This window comes from Rhynchophorus ferrugineus, unplaced genomic scaffold, assembly GCF_030347505.1.
Source record: "Rhynchophorus ferrugineus isolate W39M unplaced genomic scaffold, kcgeb_rfMv2 rfM14, whole genome shotgun sequence".
Lineage (NCBI taxonomy): Eukaryota > Metazoa > Arthropoda > Insecta > Coleoptera > Curculionidae > Rhynchophorus > Rhynchophorus ferrugineus.
Window position 1 is genome coordinate 4,386,604 of NW_027472593.1, and position 7,292 is coordinate 4,393,895.

Consider the following 7,292-nt stretch of genomic DNA (forward strand, 5'->3'; position numbering starts at 1 on the left):
TTTCCGAGATATGGACTATCGACATCTTACAATATTGGCTCTGCTTCTAACTTGAGCCAGAATTTTAAAATGGTCTTATGAATTAGCGATATCGCTCCAATTCACATTCCAAGTAACATTCGGCATGCTAATTACGTTGCCGATTGCCAAATTGCATTATCTCTTATAGTTTCCGAGATATGGACTATCGACATCTTGCAATATTGGCTCTGTTTCTAACTTGAGCCAGAATTGTAAAATGGTCTTATGAATTAGCGATTTCGCTCCAATTCACATTCCAAGTAATATTAGGCATGCTAATTACGTTGCCGATTGCCAAATTGCATTATCTCTTATAGTTTCCGAGCTATGGACTATCGACATCTTGCAATATTGGCTCTGCTTCTAACTTGAGCCAGAATTGTAAAATGGTCTTATGAATTAGCGATATCGCTCCAATTCACATTCCAAGTAACATTCGGCATGCTAATTACGTTGCCGATTGCCAAATTGCATTATCTCTTATAGTTTCCGAGCTATGGACTATCGACATCTTGCAATATTGGCTCTGCTTCTAACTTGAGCCAGAATTGTAAAATGGTCTTATGAATTAGCGATTTCGCTCCAATTCACATTCCAAGTAATATTCGGCATGCTAATTACGTTGCCGATTGCCAAATTGCATTATCTCTTATAGTTTCCGAGATATGGACTATCGACACCTTGCAATATTGGCTCTGCTTCTAACTTGAGCCAGAATTGTAAAGTGGTCTTACGAATTAGCGATTTCGCTCCAATTCACATTCCAAGTAATATTCGGCATGCTAATTACGTTGCCGATTGTCAAATTGCATTATCTCTTATAGTTTCCGAGATATGGACTATCGACATCTTGCAATATTGGCTCTGCTTCTAACTTGGGCCAGAAATGTAAAATGGTCTTATGAATTAGCGATTTCGCTCCAATTCACATTCCAAGTAATATTCGGCATGCTAATTACGTTGCCGATTGCCAAATTGCATTATCTCTTATAGTTTCCGAGATATGGACTATCGACACCTTGCAATATTGGCTCTGCTTCTAACTTGGGCCAGAAATGTAAAATGGTCTTATGAATTAGCGATTTCGCTCCAATTCACATTCCAAGTAATATTCGGCATGCTAATTACGTTGCCGATTGCCAAATTGCATTATCTCTTATAGTTTCCGAGATATGGACTATCGACACCTTGCAATATTGGCTCTGCTTCTAACTTGAGCCAGAAATGTAAAATGGTCTTATGAATTAGCGATTTCGCTCCAATTCACATTCCAAGTAATATTCGGCATGCTAATTACGTTGCCGATTGCCAAATTGCATTATCTCTTATAGTTTCCGAGATATGGACTATCGACACCTTGCAATATTGGCTCTGCTTCTAACTTGAGCCAGAATTGTAAAATGGTCTTACGAATTAGCGATTTCGCTCCAATTCACATTCTAAGTAATATTCGGCATGCTAATTACGTTGCCGATTGCCAAATTGCATTATCTCTTATAGTTTCCGAGCTATGGACTATCGACATCTTGCAATATTGGCTCTGCTTCTAACTTGAGCCAGAATTGCAAAATGGTCTTATGAATTAGCGATTTCGCTCCAATTCACATTCCAAGTAATATTCGGCATGCTAATTACGTTGCCAATTGCCAAATTGCATTATCTCTTATAGTTTCCGAGATATGGACTATCGACATCTTGCAATATTGGCTCTGCTTCTAGCTTGGGCCAGAAATGTAAAATGGTCTTATGAATTAGCGATTTCGCTCCAATTCACATTCCAAGTAATATTCGGCATGCTAATTACGTTGCCGATTGCCAAATTGCATTATCTCTTATAGTTTCCGAGATATGGACTATCGACATCTTGCAATATTGGCTCTGCTTCTAACTTGAGCCAGAATTGTATAATGGTCTTATGAATTAGCGATATCGCTCCAATTCACATTCCAAGTAACATTTGGCATGCTAATTACGTTGCCGATTGCCAAATTGCATTAACTCTTATAGTTTCCGAGATATGGACTATCGACATCTTGCAATATTGGCTCTGCTTCTAACTTGAGCCAGAATTGTAAAATGGTCTTATGAATTAGCGATTTCGCTCCAATTCACATTCCAAGTAATATTAGGCATGCTAATTACGTTGCCGATTGCCAAATTGCATTATCTCTTATAGTTTCCGAGCTATGGACTATCGACATCTTGCAATATTGGCTCTGCTTCTAACTTGAGCCAGAATTGTAAAATGGTCTTATGAATTAGCGATTTCGCTCCAATTCACATTCCAAGTAATATTCGGCATGCTAATTACGTTGCCGATTGCAAAATTGCATTATCTCTTATAGTTTCCGAGATATGGACTATCGACATCTTGCAATATTGGCTCTGCTTCTAACTTGGGCCAGAAATGTAAAATGGTCTTATGAATTAGCGATTTCGCTCCAATTCACATTCCAAGTAATATTCGGCATGCTAATTACGTTGCCGATTGCCAAATTGCATTATCTCTTATAGTTTCCGAGATATGGACTATCGACACCTTGCAATATTGGCTCTGCTTCTAACTTGAGCCAGAATTGTAAAATGGTCTTATGAATTAGCGATTTCGCTCCAATTCACATTCCAAGTAATATTCGGCATGCTAATTACGTTGCCGATTGCCAAATTGCATTATCTCTTATAGTTTCCGAGCTATGGACTATCGACACTTTGCAATATTGGCTCTGCTTCTAACTTGAGCCAGAATTGTAAAATGGTCTAATGAATTAGCAATTTCGCTCCAATTCACATTCCAAGTAATATTCGGCATGCTAATTACGTTGCCGATTACCAAATTGCATTATCTCTTATAGTTTCCGAGATATGGACTATCGACATCTTGCAATATTGGCTCTGCTTCTAACTTGGGCCAGAAATGTAAAATGGTCTTATGAATTAGCGATTTCGCTCCAATTCACATTCCAAGTAATATTCGGCATGCTAATTACGTTGCCCATTGCCAAATTGCATTATCTCTTATAGTTTCCGAGATATGGACTATCGACACCTTGCAATATTGGCTCTGCTTCTAACTTGAGTCAGAATTGTAAAATGGTCTTACGAATTAGCGATTTCGCTCCAATTCACATACCAAGTAATATTCGGCATGCTAATTACGTTGCCGATTGCCAAATTGCATTATCTCTTATAGTTCCCGAGATATGGACTATCGACATCTTGCAATATTGGCTCTGCTTCTAACTTGGGCCAGAAATGTAAAATGGTCTTATGAATTAGCGATTTCGCTCCAATTCACATTCTAAGTAATATTCGGCATGCTAATTACGTTGCCGATTGCCAAATTGCATTATCTCTTATAGTTTCCGAGATATGAACTATCGACATCTTGCAATATAGGCTCTGCTTCTAACTTGGGCCAGAAATGTAAAATGGTCTTATGAATTAGCGATTTCGCTCCAATTCACATTCCCAGTAATATTCGGCATGCTAATTACGTTGCCGATTGCCAAATTGCATTATCTCTTATAGTTTCCGAGATATGGACTATCGACATCTTGCAATATTGGCTCTGCTTCTAACTTGAGCCAGAATTGTAAAATGGTCTTATGAATTAGCGATATCGCTCCAATTCACATTCCAAGTAACATTCGGCATGCTAATTACGTTGCCGATTGCCAAATTGCATTATCTCTTAAAGTTTCCGAGCTATGGACTATCGACATCTTGCAATATTGGCTCTGCTTCTAACTTGGGCCAGAAATGTAAAATGGTCTTATGAATTAGCGATTTCGCTCCAATTCACATTCCAAGTAATATTCGGCATGCTAATTACGTTGCCGATTGCCAAATTGCATTATCTCTTATAGTTTCCGAGATATGGACTATCGACATCTTGCAATATTGGCTCTGCTTCTAACTTGAGCCAGAATTGTAAAATGGTCTTATGAATTAGCGATATCGCTCCAATTCACATTCCAAGTAACATTCGGCATGCTAATTACGTTGCCGATTGCCAAATTGCATTATCTCTTATAGTTTCCGAGATATGGACTATCGACATCTTGCAATATTGGCTCTGCTTCTAACTTGAGCCAGAATTGTAAAATGGTCTTATGAATTAGCGATTTCGCTCCAATTCACATTCCAAGTAATATTAGGCATGCTAATTACGTTGCCGATTGCCAAATTGCATTATCTCTTATAGTTTCCGAGATATGGACTATCGACACCTTGCAATATTGGCTCTGCTTCTAACTTGAGCCAGAATTGTAAAATGGTCTTACGAATTAGCGATTTCGCTCCAATTCACATTCCAAGTAATATTCGGCATGCTAATTACGTTGCCGATTGCCAAATTGCATTATCTCTTATAGTTTCCGAGATATGGACTATCGACATCTTGCAATATTGGCTCTGCTTCTAACTTGGGCCAGAAATGTAAAATGGTCTTATGAATTAGCGATTTCGCTCCAATTCACATTCCAAGTAATATTCGGCATGCTAATTACGTTGCCGATTGCCAAATTGCATTATCTCTTATAGTTTCCGAGATATGGACTATCGACATCTTGCAATATTGGCTCTGCTTCTAACTTGAGCCAGAATTGTAAAATGGTCTTATGAATTAGCGATATCGCTCCAATTCACATTCCAAGTAACATTCGGCATGCTAATTACGTTGCCGACTGCCAAATGGCATTATCTCTTATAGTTTCCGAGATATGGACTATCGACATCTTGCAATATTGGCTCTGCTTCTAACTTGAGCCAGAATTGTAAAATGGTCTTATGAATTAGCGATTTCGCTCCAATTCACATTCCAAGTAATATTAGGCATGCTAATTACGTTGCCGATTGCCAAATTGCATTATCTCTTATAGTTTCCGAGCTATGGACTATCGACATCTTGCAATATTGGCTCTGCTTCTAACTTGAGCCAGAATTGTAAAATGGTCTTATGAATTAGCGATTTCGCTCCAATTCGCATTCCAAGTAATATTCGGCATGCTAATTACGTTGCCGATTGCCAAATTGCATTATCTCTTATAGTTTCCGAGATATGGACTATCGACATCTTACAATATTGGCTCTGCTTCTAACTTGAGCCAGAATTGTAAAATGGTCTTATGAATTAGCGATATCGCTCCAATTCACATTCCAAGTAACATTCGGCATGCTAATTACGTTGCCGATTGCCAAATTGCATTATCTCTTATAGTTTCCGAGATATGGACTATCGACATCTTGCAATATTGGCTCTGTTTCTAACTTGAGCCAGAATTGTAAAATGGTCTTATGAATTAGCGATTTCGCTCCAATTCACATTCCAAGTAATATTAGGCATGCTAATTACGTTGCCGATTGCCAAATTGCATTATCTCTTATAGTTTCCGAGCTATGGACTATCGACATCTTGCAATATTGGCTCTGCTTCTAACTTGAGCCAGAATTGTAAAATGGTCTTATGAATTAGCGATATCGCTCCAATTCACATTCCAAGTAACATTCGGCATGCTAATTACGTTGCCGATTGCCAAATTGCATTATCTCTTATAGTTTCCGAGCTATGGACTATCGACATCTTGCAATATTGGCTCTGCTTCTAACTTGAGCCAGAATTGTAAAATGGTCTTATGAATTAGCGATTTCGCTCCAATTCACATTCCAAGTAATATTCGGCATGCTAATTACGTTGCCGATTGCCAAATTGCATTATCTCTTATAGTTTCCGAGATATGGACTATCGACACCTTGCAATATTGGCTCTGCTTCTAACTTGAGCCAGAATTGTAAAGTGGTCTTACGAATTAGCGATTTCGCTCCAATTCACATTCCAAGTAATATTCGGCATGCTAATTACGTTGCCGATTGTCAAATTGCATTATCTCTTATAGTTTCCGAGATATGGACTATCGACATCTTGCAATATTGGCTCTGCTTCTAACTTGGGCCAGAAATGTAAAATGGTCTTATGAATTAGCGATTTCGCTCCAATTCACATTCCAAGTAATATTCGGCATGCTAATTACGTTGCCGATTGCCAAATTGCATTATCTCTTATAGTTTCCGAGATATGGACTATCGACACCTTGCAATATTGGCTCTGCTTCTAACTTGGGCCAGAAATGTAAAATGGTCTTATGAATTAGCGATTTCGCTCCAATTCACATTCCAAGTAATATTCGGCATGCTAATTACGTTGCCGATTGCCAAATTGCATTATCTCTTATAGTTTCCGAGATATGGACTATCGACACCTTGCAATATTGGCTCTGCTTCTAACTTGAGCCAGAAATGTAAAATGGTCTTATGAATTAGCGATTTCGCTCCAATTCACATTCCAAGTAATATTCGGCATGCTAATTACGTTGCCGATTGCCAAATTGCATTATCTCTTATAGTTTCCGAGATATGGACTATCGACACCTTGCAATATTGGCTCTGCTTCTAACTTGAGCCAGAATTGTAAAATGGTCTTACGAATTAGCGATTTCGCTCCAATTCACATACCAAGTAATATTCGGCATGCTAATTACGTTGCCGATTGCCAAATTGCATTATCTCTTATAGTTTCCGAGATATGGACTATCGACATCTTGCAATATTGGCTCTGCTTCTAACTTGGGCCAGAAATGTAAAATGGTCTTATGAATTAGCGATTTCGCTCCAATTCACATTCTAAGTAATATTCGGCATGCTAATTACGTTGCCGATTGCCAAATTGCATTATCTCTTATAGTTTCCGAGCTATGGACTATCGACATCTTGCAATATTGGCTCTGCTTCTAACTTGAGCCAGAATTGCAAAATGGTCTTATGAATTAGCGATTTCGCTCCAATTCACATTCCAAGTAATATTCGGCATGCTAATTACGTTGCCAATTGCCAAATTGCATTATCTCTTATAGTTTCCGAGATATGGACTATCGACATCTTGCAATATTGGCTCTGCTTCTAGCTTGGGCCAGAAATGTAAAATGGTCTTATGAATTAGCGATTTCGCTCCAATTCACATTCCAAGTAATATTCGGCATGCTAATTACGTTGCCGATTGCCAAATTGCATTATCTCTTATAGTTTCCGAGATATGGACTATCGACATCTTGCAATATTGGCTCTGCTTCTAACTTGAGCCAGAATTGTATAATGGTCTTATGAATTAGCGATATCGCTCCAATTCACATTCCAAGTAACATTTGGCATGCTAATTACGTTGCCGATTGCCAAATTGCATTATCTCTTATAGTTTCCGAGATATGGACTATCGACAT